Consider the following 17,835-nt stretch of genomic DNA (forward strand, 5'->3'; position numbering starts at 1 on the left):
GGCAACAGAATTTGAGTCAGGACTGAGTTATAATATTTAGTTTAAATCAAAGTTGTTTAACCTTTTTATCCCTCAAAGTGTGAACACAGTGGATATTGTCAATGCCCCATCTATATCCCTTAAACTCTACCATTTCAAGATGCTCTGGGTGATTTGCAATTGCTGGTACCCACATCTGGAAGTGCAGAAGGCCATGCTGCCCTTATGTATGGCAAACCACAAGCACCAGGAATTAACACCCCTGAGAAGAGCCAGCCCTCAATCAGTGATTCTTGGAAGTTGGTATAAAAATGTCCCAGGTCCCTTGCCACTCATGCAGTATCCTGAGGTGTGTTTTGTACTTTCCCCCAGTTTTCCGATAGGCTAAGGTTCTATACCACATGTGTGATAGCAAGCTTGATAACACACCCCTTTGGGCTGCCTTTCCTCCCCTGTGGCATTTTCCACCTCTTTAGTGGTGGTCTCTGCACTTCTATTTGCCCTCAGATTTTTCTGAGACCATCCGAAGTAGAAGAATTTATACCAGAAGTTTTTAGACCAGATTTTCTATTAATAAGAAGTTTTTCAGGACGGGATTCTACATGGGATTATTCGATGCCCACATGGCCTAAAGGAGACTATTATTGGTGGGAAACACAGTGTTGATAACCCTTAATAGACTGTAGCATCAGTTTCTCTAAGATCCTTGGCTATGGTGAATTGGAAAGGCGTAGACATAGAAGAGGTGGTGCTGTCTTACACATTGTCTCAACTTTTGGAGCAATAAGCCTGCAATTATAACTAAAAAGACCGTAGATTTGGTTGGTGCCATCAATGTAGTGAATACTTAAAATTACTGGCTCAGGTCAGCCAACCACCAATTCAGAAGCATAATTCAGAAGCCAGAATGCATCTATGCTTGCATTTAAAGGGCCCCTTATCCCCTGCAGCCATACAGCAGAAACTCCTAGGCTTTGTTAAATCATTAACAGCAAGAGATAAAAATCATAATGTGTGAGGAAAAGGAAAGATGCTAAGCAGATTGGGAGACAGAATTGTGAAGTCCATGTTTTCTCTGAATATTTGATTGACTTAGACTTGAGCAAGCATTCTTCCTGTGTGCAAGTTCATCCGGAAAAGTGAAACCTGCAAAGCTGTCAAGAACATGTACCTTGGCTGAGCGCTTTTGGAGCTAAGTTTCAGTCTCTTTACTTTAATGAGACATTGAATTATTCCAAGCAGCCAGCACTGTCTTCCAGAGTAGAGCATAGGAACAGAGCATGCGGTTATGCCACTTGAGATAAACAATTACTCTGAAAACTGAGACAGGCAATCAATTAAATAAATAAGATATTGTAGGCAAATATCTATTTGCAAATGAAATGTACGGTTAATGGGAAAGATGCTAAATAAATGTAAAATTTAATCTGTAATTATGATCTAAAACAAATCTTCTAAGTACAGAGTCAGAGATTCCGGGTGCTCTGATGGGCCTGGAGGATTGGCCCAGAGTATCTGAATTGTTACCTGGGAAAAGAAGCAAGAGTGAAAAGGGAGTTGTAGACAGTTCTTCCCTGAGCCTCAAGACAATTCTTCTGGTAAGGAATGACCTAAGCCTGTGTGCAGTTTGGATAGGATTGATATTAAATACGTGTCCACAAAGGAAGTTGTGGGATTATAGACTAAAGTGAGAAAAATGTCAGTGAAGAAAGCCTTGTTGCCCTGATAGAATTATTAATAGTGCTCCTTTCTCTTTCATAAAAATCTCAATTTTTTGGATAATTTATATTGTTACTTTAATCATGCACTATTAACAGTACTCATTATCCCGGAAAATGTGTGGTATACTGCTCATGTTAATGTGCCATGAAAAGCAGGTAGGGTGTGGAGCCAAAAGACCTGTGTTGACGTTCTCTGTTCTTATCCTATGAGGCATGTCAACAAGGTTTGTTCCTCTATGAAATAAGCATGGCAATATTTTCTTTGTGATGTTATGAGTATACGAAACACCTTACCAGTGTTATGTACCCTTTGAGTCAAAATTATTAGAATTCAGGGTAAGTTACATGTGATCCAGGATTTGTGGTATGGTCCAAAGTCTAATTTCAGGATTTGGTGAACATGAGAAGGTGCCTCTTAGGTTTTTAACTGCAGGGAGCATGATTGAACAACGGCCTCAGCTGCCGTTCCCTGAAGCCTGATGCTGTGTTTGCACAGAGGCCATGTTTTCTGTGTGCTGCTCCCAGACAACGATTGGGCAGAATGGATACTAAATCAGACCCATGCCAGGGAGATACAGGATTTCTCTGAAGGCTGACCTAACCTTGAGGAATCTTTGATGGCCTTGACAATCTTTCTTTAGAATTGCAGGCAGTCTGTGAAACTTCCACCCAACCTTCTTTCCCTTCTCTCTCCCCTTCACTCAGAATCAAGTTTGTATCACAGCCTGACAGCTCTCCCTCCCTTTCTTAGCTCCTTTTATCTTCTCTCTCAGGCATTTGCCCTAATAAACTTCTTGCACGTCTTATTCCATTTTGGCATCTGCTTCTCGATGGACCCAAGACAACACAAGGATAAAACATAAGAAAGTTGCAAGTATGCAAAATATGCATATTGGGATATTGATATTGTAGCTAAAACAATGCCACTTGTTTTTATTTATTTAGATTTTTCTGTTGAATATTGTGTAAGAATAGACTTTATAACCCTGGTACTCAAGGCAGATATTTTCATTATAAATAGGGAAAATTGTTGTACCAAAGATCTTTTATTGTCTCTGCATTGGACTTTGTGAAAAGCAGGCAGAACAGCACACCTCTGGCCAATGTCATTAAAGTGGGTCCCGCCTCCTGGTAATAATTTTTCTCTTTTTTCATTTGATTTGACTCTTCTCTACCCTTTAACACCCAACTTTGATGTCCTCTAGGAAACCTTCTCTGACAATTCCAAAAACACTGGTTTTTCACCTCTTCAACCTGCCTTAGTACATTAAAGTGATCACAACTGATTTATGTGGGCTGCATGAAAAACAACGAAGTTGATGGAAAGATCATAGGATAGAGCTATTTTCAGAAATTGTGCTCAAAAATGTTTAAGAAAATAGTTCTCAAGCCCTTTAGCAAACGTTGACTACTAGGCTAATTACAAATTATCCTAAGTCCCTTATTAAAATAGTTCCAGCAGAACCTCTCCCAGGGACCATTTTTATGGTCTTTCGTGAGTTGCTGATATGCTAAACCCAAACCACTCCATTTCTTTAGAAATATTCAGTAACATTTCAAATCTTTCTATCTACCAACAAGTCTCATTTGCTATAATTTATGTCTGGAAAATCTCTTTGAGGCAGCTGAGAAGGAAATTGATGGAGCTTTGTTAAGAGGGAAGTTGAGGGAATCCAGTTTAGAATAGTGTCCACGCTGAGACCAAAAACTTTGGCCTAAAAGAAAGTTAATGATGTGAGTTTAATCATTTTCTCTGGGATCATCTGTCCAAAGTCAGGTTTGTTTGTTTATTTATTTATTTATTTATTTATTTATTTATTATTAAGAGTAAGCCCTTAAAGGGCAGAGATCTTATTTAATAAGTGCTTTAGAAAGTTATTGAATTGGCCTTAACAATGGATGAAGAAAGGAGAAAACAGTCCATGAGATAGCTTGTACTGCTGTCTGTTTGAGGGTTTCTATCCCCTAGGACGGGCTGCCAACAAAAACTTGTAGCAGACATAGCTGTCTTTCAGTGCTTCTTTCCCTGCCTCTCTGTTTCTAGGACTTAGTAAGACCTGTTTGCCCTCATCCACTCACAGTGAGCACCTGTCAGCTATCGAGTGTTGGACCATCTGTGCTGGCCTCCTCTGTCTTCTTTTATTCTGTTTCATTTTCCAGGTCCCTATTCTGCTACTAAGAGAAGATGTGCTAATCAGCTACAGTCAGTTCTCAGTACCCTATTTATGTTGAACCAGGGACTTCCAGAGCAAGAGGCCTAGTGGAGTCAGGTGATTTTCTGAAGATCACACCAGCAGTTAGCACTGGGTATTTGGAAGCCATTCTGTTAGAGGATGCTTTTTCATGGCTGCCATATGTTTTGAGTTGCTCTTAATTTACCCTATATTTCCACTTAGAAAATGTAAATTTTCTATATGTTTTATCTGTTCTTTTGTTTTCTGTGGTTGTATTGTTGTTACATTTATTTGCAAGACCCAACTAAGCCACAGTAAGATAGGGCTCTCCTTTCCTGAGGACATTATTCGCTCTCTGCTTTTTAGTTAGAGTGCACCTGGCATTGCAGCTAGATGCAGGCTCTTCTGGCCCTGACAGTTACATGATCTTTGGATCTTGACTCAAAGGCCATGGAGTTTAAAATGGTTTGAGTTCAGATGCATAATTCAAGGTGCCTTTCCATCCAGGCATAGCCTGAGTATACCAGGAGCATTTGAGTTTGGTGTCAAGGAAAGCCAGGAGTGAATTTTCAGTCAATGTAGCATAATTCCTGATTAAGTTTCTCAGTAATATCTAACCTTTAGTAAATGCCAGCTGCATAATGATGGCTGGCATGCTTTCCGCAGATACTACACTGCAGCCGGTTCAGCCAGGCCATAAGAATCTATTTAATAGAACTCTAATGGGAAATGACCAGGATCTGACTACAGAAGATTAAAAGTGACAATGCTAATTGACTGCGGAGGTGTCTACATGAAGAGGGGCCAGAAAAATCATTTAAGTCTAAATGAAATTGGACTGATTTGATATTTGAAAAAAAAGTATTACCTTCCTGCTGTTTGGCAGGGGTAATTAACTGCTTCATGTTTCCTAAAGAGTCTTTGTGGAACAAGGAGCTACAGTTGTTGGGAAAAGAACTTTCCTCAACTGGATTAGAAAAAAGAATTGGGCAAAAGATTTCATTGATACTGCAATCACAGTGACTAATAATCAGTGAAAAGTGCTGGTATCTAAGTTTGAAAGAGTCCTCAAATAGTGAAAGATGGCCCATTCTTCATCCTCCCTGAGGACGGAACACCAACAAGATTCAGCTGCTTGTGGAAAATGTGGGTTTAACTATTAATATAGAAGATCTTTTAAAAATATTTAGAATGATACAAACTAATGAAATTTTAAAGTCTATTTTTTTTCTGACTGGTCAAATCATCTTTAGGATCTTCTCTAATTCTCATCAAATTAACAGATATACACAGCTTTCTCATCCATCAACTACTTCATGCTCAAGCCATGCCAGGGGGATTTGCACACATACTCTCTTCTCTTCCTTGTACGTAATTGTTACCCATCCTTCACATCTCAGCTTAAATAGGTTTATTTTTCAGGAACATCTTCCTGAATCTCCAGACCAGGTAGATATGCAATGGTATCATTGTGGTTAAAGCAATAGAATCTAGAGATAAAAGGGCTAAATGAAAACACTGGCACAGCCATCCCCTAGCTCTGTAACCTTCAGTAAGTTGTTAATACTCCCATTGCCTTAAGTTCTTCAGCCATTATGTGGCAAGAATAATGACTTATTTTGTAGTGTTGTTGTAAGAAATAAACATAAGGAATTTCTATCATTGTTATAAGCTCGTATGGCCCTGTGTATTATGCATGTTTTATCTTTTCCTATGCTTTTTTTTTTTTTTTTTCTGTAGAACTGTATTTCTATCTGTTGGTAGACTGGGGCTGTTTCAGTTTTGCCCTTAGTCCTATGGTGCTTAGCCTTGTAGAGTCTTTTTTCTTTTTTCTAATTATACTTCAAGTTCTGGGGTACATGTGCAGATCATGCAGGTTTGTTATGTAGGCATACACATGCGAGGGTGGTGGTTTACTTCATCCATTGCCCCACATCCACATTAGGTATTTCTTCTAATGCTATCCCTCCCCAATCCCCCCAACCCCTGCTATTCCTCCTCTAGCCCCCTCCCCTCAGGCCCCAGTGTGTGATGTTTCCCTCCCTGTGTCTGTGTGTTCTCACTGTTCAACGCCCACTTATGGGTGAGAACATGCAGTGTTTAGTTCTCTGTTCCTGTGTCCGTTTGCTGAGAATGATCGTTTCCAGTTTCATCCATGTCCCTGCAAAGGACATGAACTAATCCTTTTTTTATGGATGCATAGTATTCTGTGGTGTATATGTGCCACAATTTCTTTATCCAGTCTATCATTGATGGACATTTGGGTTGGTTCCAAGTCTATGCTATTATGACTAGTGCCACAATAAACATATGTGTACATGTGTCTTTATAATAGAATGATTTATAATCCTTTGGGTATATATACCTAGTAATGGGATTGGTGGGTCAAATGGTATTTCTATTTTTAGATCCTTGAGGAATTGCCACACTGTCTTCCACAATTGTTGAATTAATTTACACTCCCACCAACAGTGTAAATGTATTCCTTTTTCTCCACATCCTCTTCAGCATCTGTTGTCTCCTGATTCCCTATTGATCGCCTTCTAACTGGCATGAGGTGGTATCTCAATGTGGTTTTGATATGCATTTTTCTAACGACTAGTGATGATGAGCTTTTTTTCATATGTTTGTTGGCCTCATAAATGTCTTCTTTTGAAAAGTGTCTGTTCATATCCTTTGCCCACTTTTTGATGGAGTTGTTTGTTTGTTTGTTTTCTTGTAAATTTGTTTAAGTTCTCTGTAGATTCTGGATATTAGCCCTTTGTCAGAAGGGTAAATTACAAAAGTTTTCTCCCATTCTGTTGGATGCTGGTTCACTCTATTGATAGTTTCTTTTGCTGTGCAGAAACTCTTAAGTTTAGTTAGATCCAATTTGTGTATTCAGGAAACCTATCTCACATGCAAAGACACAAGACACACATAGGCTCAAAATAAAGGAATGGAGGAAGATTTACCAAGCAAATGGAGAGCACAGAAAAGCAGGTGTTGCAATCCTAGAGTCTTACTTTGTGCATGCACTTGTCAGCCCTTCATTGAGAATGGCACTGAATGTCCACACAACTCCTGCCCCTCATCTTCCCAAGCTTCCTCTTCTGTGGTGAAATGCCCAACAAATTCCAGATCCCTTAGCATAGATCTCTCATCTCTGCACCCTCAATTCAGTTACTCCACTGCTCTGCTTGGCTTCTGACTTCTCGATTGTGGCAGAAAGCATGAATGAATGTGGGGCAAACCTTATATGTTTGCTTTCTCTCAAGAATCACAGTCCTACTCTGCTTGTTACTTAATAAATACCTATGAACAGTTGCCCTATGTATTTTGTTCAACCGTATGGCAACTCACAATAACAGAGTGACTCTAGTAACATATATTTATTCCATCATGGTAGAAAACAGAATTCCTTGTACTTTATTATTATAAGAAAAACAAGATAGAGTAAATCTTTTCCATAAAATAAGGTCACATTTATATTTTTAAAATTTTAATGTGGATTCTGAGTGTTAGAGAATTATACACAGTTATATATGGCATTATGCTTTGAATAAGCACAGACACACCTTTTACAATGTGCCCTAGCAATGAGTGTTATCTGTCCTGGTTATGAAGAGGAGATTGAAAGCTGTTTCTAAAAAGAAGTCAGGGTATTTCTATGATGTTCTTTCCAGCACATTAGAACTTTTCATGAAAATTCAAATCCCAAGTTGTCATAGGAATGTTAGAGATGAGCTGATCAGTCTTCTAATGTTGCCCACTTATCGAAGTTCTAATATTTCTTTGCAGTTGCTTATTTGTGTTCTATGGAACTTTTCAGGGATTAAGTATGCTACCACAATAAATTCAAATTGAGTGGTAAATTTACATTTTCAGTATCTAATTTATTACACATCAGATAGACTAGCCTCTTTCTGATGTGTAATAAATTAGATACTGATAAAGTAGGTACCATCAAGTAGGTACCAATAAAGTAGGTACCATCAAGTCTGAGTATCAAGATTCTTTTGTATGTAGTGGTCCTTGTAGTCTTCATACTGCAGCATAAACATCCTCTGCTCCCAGCTTTTCTGTATTTTTCAGCTTCATGGATCATCATTCCTGTTTATTCTTGGGCCCATTGTCTAAGAGTTGAATTCAGTACTATTTCCTTATTTCATGGAAAGGGATGTGTTCAGGGTGACGTTAGATAATTTGGTCATTCATCCAGTGTTATAATAAGATGGGTATCTCCCAGCCTTTATTTAAATGTTAGATAAATTCAATGAACACGAAGTCAAGGTCTTGTTCTTTTGGAACTCATAGTCTAGCAGAATCACACTAACTCAGAAACCATGCCATCATGAATTTGAATCAAGGTAAGAGTCTAACTAGGAGTACTTAGAGAAATTTCTTCACTAGGGAATCTGCAGCAGGTTTATAACCTACTTTCCTCTCTCCCTGAGGTGTGTATTTCATCAATATTAAAGGTAAATACTGCGCAGTATATGAGGAGGGTGAAGGTCCTCCTCAGGTGTTTTCATTTGAATTAACTACTTTAATAAACATACTCAGGAGAGCATCTGGCCTGAGATAATCCTAAGTTACTGTCTCATCACACAACCCATGTTTTGAAATATTCTGAAGCATGTTATGTAAATGTCCACTTTGGTAACATGTCCACTTTGAAATATACAAAGTGAATGCTTTTACCTGCGGGGTTCACTCTAGTGGTTACCTTGCTCCCTTCACTTTCTGTTTGAATTCAGTAATTTGGAGCTTAGCAAAACCGAAAACTTTTTCATGCATGTTATATCTTTACCCTGTTGGTTGAAAATTCCTCTATGTATTAAAAAATCCTAGTTATTTGAGGTATGTGTGCATATTAATGCAAACATAACCTCATGCTGCTTCAAGATGGATGACAGTATTTAATTTTTCCACGATTTTCAGGAATAAAATACTTTACGTGAGCGAAATTTGCAAAATAACATATTTATCAAAGTAAAGACTCAAAATATTTAACTATTTTGATAGAAATCTATTAAAATTATATTTTAATAAACAGTACCATGAATCTAATGTTATATTTATTTTATTATGAGCATTTAAAAAATATTTGCATGTACAAGACCACATGTCTGTCAGGCTGTTCAGTTAGTGTTTCTGTTGCCTACCTATTGTCTGTTAACTATGTCAGTGTCTGGAAGCTCCTCCTCATCCTGTATTTGTTAACAATCTCTCTGGATTTGGCAAATAATATTAGTTTTCTAATAAAAAGATAATTAAGATTATTGAATTAAGTGATTTTGATTTTATAATACAAAGACAATAGAATAATAAAGGCATATGAGCTTTGTGACTTTTTCATTGTAGAGCATGACATTTAAAACAATTTTTCTTAGTAAAGCATGTTTGTGTTTTGATTATTTGCTGCAAAACTGACCTCTAGGCATATCTATTTATCTATGTGTATGTATTATATATAATAGATGCATATTATTATGTATAAAGAGGTGATAATTATATAACCATTGCTGCTTCTAAACGAAAGATAAAACTAAACGAAGTTTCGTTTCTGAAGAAAAATATTACTTTTTTTATAAATAGTAATAAGAATGTCAAAAGAATTAAAGACAAGTAGGACAGATGTTAGTATGCTTATGCTAAGATTGGCATCCTTACTATGTCATTTTTAGAAATCCGCCTCAAACTGCATATTAGATGTTAGAGAATAGTCACAGTTTCAGTAACATAAAAGTAATAATTTTTCTCATTTATGTATTCATTGAAGCTGGGAGATAGATTACAGTAATTAGTAGGAATCCAAATCTTATAGCACATTACAGTTGTTAATGGGTCATTTTAATTTTCACACCAACCACCTGGGACTTATTTTAGAAACATTAAAAATGTCCCTAGCCTAAGCTAAGAAAAGTGTAGAGCAATCAATGGACTGTTCTTCCCTATAATGGTAGTGATCTAACAATAAGACAGACTGTAGAGGCAGAGCTCAAAGTGAAAGCATTTGGTAAGTGTGAGTCACAGCAGAACTCCACACAGGAACAAAAGGGTCAGGTGAAATCCTGAAGAATGCTGTATGGCTGTGTATCTCTCTTCACTGGACCAGAAGGTGACAAGTGAGTCTTTTGTTCGGTATAGCTTTTGGCATTAAGAGGTATTAATGCTTTGGCCAGCTCCTCTGGATCCCTCTTGCTGGTTTTGTGGGTCCATACAGCAGCGTCTATGTGTTCGCTGTTACAGCTTACTCCAGCAACATTCTTCAGAGGACTTGGACTTGGACTCTTAGGTACCACTTTCCTTGAAGCATCTTAGAATTTACGTAGCACCTGAGAGGTCTGTAGCTAATGACTAACAGAAGACAGGGTACTAAAATCTGATTCCTTGCCCTGGTGGGAAGGAGGAAGGGGAAGCCCTCTGTAGTCTTTAATCTCTAGAGTCCTCATGAGATCAGGCTGAGGCTAGGCCAGCACTTCTCCCGATCCAATGTCTCCCACTCCCTTACCTGTTTCTCCCGGCAGCATTCTTCTAATAAATCATTTGAATACAAATCCTTGTTTAAGCATCTGCTTCTGGAAACTTGGCCTAACGCAGAGGTTGTATATTCATATCTACTCTTTCATTACCTTCCATTCAAGGATCCTCAAAATAATTTTTAACCCCATGCAGAGTGTTGTTAAAGCAAACTAAATATAGCCTGAGAAAGACTCCGTACTTCTATATTTGAGTCCTTGTGGACCAACAGTAACCTAATAGGTAGACAAGATCAAAAACTTAGGAATATGCATCTGTAACAATCGCTGAGTCTTGGTGAATCCCAGAAGTCATACTTCAATCACTCATAACACCGCTGAATGTTCAAACTGTGTTCAGATAAGGCAAACACCAACCTGTAACCAATCCCACTGTTTCTGTACCTCACTTCCAACTTCTGTATGCCGTTTTCCACTTTTTGCCTATAAATGTGTTTTGACCATGAGGCATCCTTGGAGTCTCTCTGATTCTACTGTGATTCTGGAGGCTAATTCATGAATCATTTTTTCGTTGCTTTTTCTCGCTCAATTGAACTCTGCTAAATTTAATTTGTCTGAGTTTTAACAGTGTTATTTGTCAAGTAAATAACAAAATCATAATCTTGGGGAGGGATAAAGCCTTTAATTCTGACTGTCTTTATTTACCATAGAGGAATCTGAGGATTCCTGTCAGAACTAAAAGACAGGTGAGAGAGAAAACAAGGACAGTGTAGGTTAATAAGGTGGAAAAAAATTCGAGATCATGATTCAATAAACATCTATTGAATATTAGAAATATTTTAGGCTTTCTTCTAGGTATTTTAGTTGGAAAAGAAATGTGAAAACAATCAAACAAAAGAAGTTAAGCATTTGGAGTAGTAGATGGTTAAATTACTTTAAGCTGTTGTAACAAAATAGCATAGACTTGGCATTATAAACAACAGAAATTTATTCTTTCAGTTCTGGAGTTGGGAAGTCCAAGATTTGATGTCTAGAGAGGGCCTGATTTCTGGTTCATAGATGGTGCCTTCCTGCTGTGTCCTCACATGGTAGAAGAGGCTAACTAGCTCTATGGGGTCTCTTTCACAAGGACACTAATCCCATTCCTGAGAGCTCCAAACTCATGACCTAGGCATAATATCCTTCTGGAAAAGGGGAATAAATACTGTGAGCACTCTGATGAAAAGACTCAGAACACCAAAGCTGGACCACATTTTCTGATCCCAAGCTCCAGATCACACATAAAATATAAACCCAATTCTATTGTTCCCTGATAAAGTTCACAAACACCGCCTCCACGAAAGACCTGTCATTTATATTATGAGAATAAAGTGCTGGGAAGATTCTCCTCAGATTGTATGTTGGAATTCTACAATTACTGAGTTATGCATTGTCTTCATTGTCCTTCCTCTTAGGCCCTTTTATTAAGTTCTAATCTCCAGATCATTGTAGCACATAAAGTTTTAAAGTACCTGTCCTCAATGAATGTATCAGATTTCCTCTATGAAAGGGCTAAAACAGTATAAGAACACTGAGTAACTCTGTATGAGTGTTAGGGGGTAGTTAATAGGAAAGGAGGTGTAGAAAAGAGCTTGGAAAAGGAAAGGTAGACAGCCTGAAGCATAGTCTTATCTCTTTCACAAGTTTTCTGAGCACTAATTCCCTTGCTATTTATTTTGTATTACAGACAGTGAACTACTACTACTGGATAGAGACTGATGCCTTTAAGATAGTCCTAATTTCAATCTTCTGTCGTGGAGAATATCCAATCAAATTAGAAGTGAAACAAGTCAAAGTAAGCTTTTTTTAAAAACAATATTATCTGTGATTTTGGTGGAAAGATACATTTCTCCATTAAAATTGTATTTATTTTTAAAAAATGTCAATATGGTTTGTGCCCCATTTACAAGCCAACACACTTAGATTATCCATCATTGCCACCAGATATAAAAGTTGCAGCTTTTTTTATTTTCATCAGCTTACTATTTTGACATGTAAAGAAGAGTCATTTTGTAAAATTCTAAACTTTTACAAAGGTAAGAAATGGTGAAATAATAACAACATTTGTCTTCTGTCAGAAAATATTGACATGGTATTACTATAGCAAAATTGGTTTGTGTTGTGAAGTATGTCTCAAAGATAAATCAGACTTCATATTTTTTAAACAATCTAAATTGTTCTTTTGATATTAATGTCTATAAAAACATCAGGACATATAAGTGCAGGAAGAGATTCTATAAAGTAGACATAAAATTTGGATAAGAACCTTGAAATTCCCTGAACACTCATTTGCCACATTTGACATTGACTCAAGTCATTTTCGAAGTATAGTGTGACATATTTCATATTTCATTAGTGTCTAAATTGTGGACTTCTTGGGCAAAAGAAAAGCCCTTTGTAAATGGCTAAGAAATGACTGTTTACTGTTTTTGCAAGATCCTACTCAGAGACCTGGGCAAAGAAAGGGCATACTATGTGAATGAAAAAATAAAAATTTATTTAGCAAATTCATGTAATGGGGAAGAGCCCAGAAGGATTAAAACATTGGCAGCAAATGCTCTTAGCAGTGAAAGTGAACGATGGTCTACTAGTCAACAATATCTGAAGTTGGAAGTCTATCTCACTTCTCGTTCCTTATCAATGCCCATCAACCGCATGCCAGACTCAAACACCTAGTGCCATCTGTCTAATGAGACTGATAAAGCAACAGGACATGGAAATGCAGACAAGGCTGCCTTTCATACTTAAAGTCTTTATTTTGATATTGTTAAGGAGAAAAAAAAATGAACCATAAGCAAAATGTGATTTAATTTAACTGGCTTTAAGATAGTAAATTGAGAAATAATAATAATTCAACTCATTTGCTTTCAAATTGATAACATAATTGAAATTCACCTCATACTTATTAGGTAGCTACAATACTCAAGACACATTCCAGGCAAAGTGAAGGAACACGATGGCTGGTGAAGAGTAAGCAGTCTGCATGGTGTGCTGGCTGGCTGTGGGTGGCCTTGTGGGTCTGGGACATTGGAATAACTGCTGTCCTAGGAGGAAAGCCTGGCAGAGCAAGCTGGGTTCAGCGGAATGGCTTGAGCTGCGGGCTGAGCAGTATGGGCTTTGGGCTACAGATAAGCAGAACCCTCCACAGGTTTCTAGCCAGGGAGATGAGGCCATTAGGGGTATTCAACTCGATGCAACCCTTGTAGGAATAGGTATGCATAAAACTCTTCATTCCATTCACACTCTGTTCAGTTGAAGAGGGGCAAGGTAAAGGGGAAGAAGAGAGAAGGAGGAAATAGGAGTGAACACTAGAGAAGCAGGAAAGGGAAAAAACATATTCTGAGCAAGGAATCAAAGCAGGACTAGGACTGAATGGGAAGGTTTTGCTTGTTTGTTTTGTTTTTGAGAGGCAGAGCCTCGATCTGTCGCCTTGGCTAGAGCACATAGCTAAAATCCTAGCTCGCTGGAGCCTTGAACTCCTGGGAGCAAGTGACCCTCCTGCCTCAGCCTCCTGAGCAGTTGTGATTACAGGCATGTGCCACTATGCTTGGATACTTTTTTGTGATTTTTTTTTTTTTTTTTTGTTTTTTTCATTATGTTGCCTAGGCTAGTCTCAAATTTCTGGGCTCAAGCAATTCTCCCACATCAGCCTCCCAAAGTGCTGGAATTACAGGTACAAGCCACTGCACCCAGCCTAAATAAGAAAGTTCAGTAAATGTTTAGGTGAGAACTAAGTGGAGGACATAATTTGCTGCTCCTTGGAGCTGAGAGCATCTGACAACTCGCCCATTTCCTAAACTAGCGGTTAAACTCGTGACCTGTAGTCTACAAGGCCCTAAAACTTGGATTTACTTTATATAATTTTCTCTTTTTAAACTTATTTATTTTTATTTATTTTTGCTTTTATTTGTATATCTTAAACATATTTTAAATTTGAGTGCCTTTAGGATGCTATGCCATTCTATAGTTCAACACTTTCTATTTTCTTACATCCATGTTTATACACCAGCCTGGCTTCTTTAGGAATTTGAGTTTGTAGTTCCAACTAGGAGATAAAGACTTGGTCTCTGAAGATAAATACAAGGTATTTGTATTTCCGTATGCCTCGAAATTAAGAATATTAAAACACACGTTTAGATACTTGGAAAGATATGTTGTATACTTTCCTCCCCCAATATTTACAAAGAGAACAGTGGGCTACTTGTGAGAAATGTATCAGATGCTCTCAAAGTGATTGTCATGCTTTATCAGCAGCCATTAAAAGAACATCTGCCACAAATATTTAGCCCCCCTGATGTTTTTACACAGTCCTTTGTACCACTTTGGGCAGAAATCACTTGGTCAAATCTCAATTTTCTCATTTTCTTCTTCTCTTGCTTCAGGAAAACTAATAGATTTATTTTCCTCGTTTCTTACTTTTTGAAAAATAATAGGAGCCAATTAAAAGTTATTGAGTAGTATGTTATCGTATATTATTCTGTTTCTTGCCGTGGTTGGTTATCCACAAAAAACAGCTCTGATATTTGCCAACGTACTTAACAATATTGTCAAGTACATTGGTCTCCCACTTATTTTCATTCAGATTTGTGCCTCCCAAAATATCTACAATTGATTCCTCCTGAGTTTTAAGGGCATGTAGCTCCTCTGCCACTCTCACCAATAAGAATATTTATCTGTGTGAGGTTAAGGTAGAAAAAGACATATGTAATTATGACAGGTCTGCATTTGACTACTGAGTAAAATATTTGAAACATCAAAGGTCTTAAGATGTTATTAAAATGTGCACTTAGGATGGGTGAATTTAATTGTATGTATATAACACTTCAATTAAAAACATTTTTAAAATGTAAGATCTAAGACCACTAGATAAACATGGCAGAGAATACATGCATTTATATTTGCCTCCACTTCAAATCCTACCAAAATAAATTTAAAGAAAAGAAAAAGTTATAAATCTCTAGCAGTAGTAAAGTGACCAGAAGTGGAGAAAACAATTAATTAAGGAGAAATGCTAATAAAATTTAGAATGACTGAAAGTGAAGAGAAGAACCTAAATTCCACATACCTGCAGAGATGGATACCAATAATTAGTCAACCACAGGCCCTCAGAAAATGACAATGATAGAAGATCTCAGAAATTGTTTCGAGTACTCCAAAATGGAGTGACTGAAGTATGGAGCTGAAAATGGAGTGATCAAGAATCAGACCAAAGAAGGGTCAACCTGTCTTGAAGATTTGCCAGAATGACAACTCAGACTTGGTTCAAGATTGTTTTTTCCCATTGGTACTAGCAAATCATTCCCAAGCGAATTTCAAAACAGAGATACAAGGGAGCACCCCACTGTCAGGGTCTCTGCATTTCTCCCACACAGGTACATTGGAATTATGGGAAAACAGCTTCGTGTGCAAGAAATCCACAAAGCAGAAGATCTCTATTATCGTGTTATCATGCAGAGATTTGTTTAGGATACTAGGAAGAAATGCTTGCCAAGATACTCTTTTGAGTTTAGTAAACAGCTACAACAGACCTAGACATGGCTCACCTCGGGGAGAAAGCCCACTCAGGGGACAGTTGGGCCTTCAGGATCCTAGTTCTACTCCCAGATGGCCCAGTGTCCACCTTTTCTGGGAGACTAGGGGTTGACTCTTTGCGTACATTGAACAAATCAGCCTTTGGATTTAGGAACACTGGACACAATGGAAAACAAAGAATAGAGCTAGATTTAAAACAGGGGACTTGAGCGAAAATGTGCATGCAAAATGTCAAGATCTCACCCTCTTTTTCAGAGGACAAGCAGCCAGGCCTATAAATTGAGGGCAGAAACTAAAAGATCCTTCTTTGTACAGTGTCAGAGAAAATGTTAACTTACACTAAAATTTATAATTTTACCAGTGAAATAGCTGCATTCACATACCAACTCCCTACATGGAAGCTCACTGATTCACAAGTCACTCCTGAGCATACAGGGTATACACTTAGTTTGTAGGTGCTTCGTTATTTAATGTAGACATTTAGTCAAAGAGCATCAGTCATTTAGGAGAGACTCTGGGATCAAACGTAGAACTGAAAGTCAATAAATGCTAAGAGAAACCTTAGCAAAAACAGACAATGCAGAGAAGAAAAAAATATATATATGGCTCTATTTATGGATATAGATCATATATCCGTATCCTAGATCATAGATCCATATCCATAAGTAGAGCCATATATGTATTTTTGATCCAATATATTAGGTTGGATCATAAATATAGCCATAAGTATATAAATATTTATATATGATATAAATATTTATGATCCAATATATTAGGTTGAGTCGTATGAAACTACCATTTTTGTAGATCAAATGATGAAATAGCAGTAATTTCACAAGGTCATTAATGACCTAATAAACTGCTAATAGAAGTTCCAAAAGAGAGAAAAAAGAAAAATAACACAGTTTTTTTTTTTTTTCCCCCCCAGGGGAGTTTGAGGGTGGGGAGTGGGCAGAGCAATTGCCAAAGAAATAATACCAGATAATTTTATAGACAGAAAGAACATAATTCTGTTGAATACAGGGATGCTCAGAAAGATGATCCTAGCAATGTAAATCATTGCGAAATTTTAGAACATGAAGAATAAGGAATAGATGCCAAAAATACTCCAGATGGGAAAAAATTGGTCACACAAAATAAAGAATGTGAAGTGGTGTCGATGATCTCACTAACAATGGAAACTAGGAAACAATACATGATACTCTTACAATGCTGAGCAAAAATAATTTTCAATCAGCACTTTCCCTGGATGAAAGAATTTTCAGATATGTACTATATACATATGTGTGTGCATATATGCATACGAGCATACACACACACGCACACAGACATATATATGTATGTATTTCTTTTTACCGCCTTTCCCATAGCCCATCTCAAGAATATGCCGGGAGATGTGTCTCACTAAAGTAAAACCAAAGAGAAAGACATAAGATATAGAGTCCTGATGCAGGAGGGAAATGAAGGAAATTCCCTGAACAAGAGCAACGGGAATGCAGCTATGCAGCTGCCCAGGAGAGCAAGTGTTCACTGTGGACAGGGGAGTCAAAGCTCCAAGAAGGGTACACTCATTAACGACATAGAAATAACAGATTATCCTGAACATTCTACCATTTGCAACATGATATTGAGTGGCTGATGGATGGTCAAAAGTAATTATAGGTCAATATAAGAATAAAAACATGTAGAAAAGTGAGGCAACTTATTTAAAAAAGTTATATGAGAAAGTAAAATTAATATTTCCCACTATTCGGCTCAGCAATAAACAATACTGCTTTGTAAAAATAATATAAATACTGAATATTCATATAACTCCAAAATGTGAAATATAATTGAACTTTGTTAAGGAGAAAAAACAATGGACAAGGATAACTGTGCAAGAGAGTTAAAGCCTTAGCTACCAAGTAGGAATTCAAAATATAATAT

At 37.3% G+C, this 17,835-nt stretch overlaps 1 long non-coding RNA gene across 6 annotated transcripts in view; it reads left to right on the top strand.

Annotated features, from left to right (window-relative positions):
- LOC108300474 overlaps positions 1-17,835 on the top strand; it is a 176,941-nt gene that overhangs the window by 32,929 nt on the left and 126,177 nt on the right. For all 6 annotated transcript variants that reach the window (XR_005199183.1, XR_005199184.1, XR_001823451.2 and 3 more), the window contains exon 2: positions 12,065-12,172. This is a non-coding gene — a long non-coding RNA (uncharacterized LOC108300474). The remainder of the gene's footprint in view (positions 1-12,064; positions 12,173-17,835) is intronic.

Source organism: Cebus imitator, unplaced genomic scaffold (assembly GCF_001604975.1).
Source record: "Cebus imitator isolate Cc_AM_T3 unplaced genomic scaffold, Cebus_imitator-1.0 Scaffold27, whole genome shotgun sequence".
Lineage (NCBI taxonomy): Eukaryota > Metazoa > Chordata > Mammalia > Primates > Cebidae > Cebus > Cebus imitator.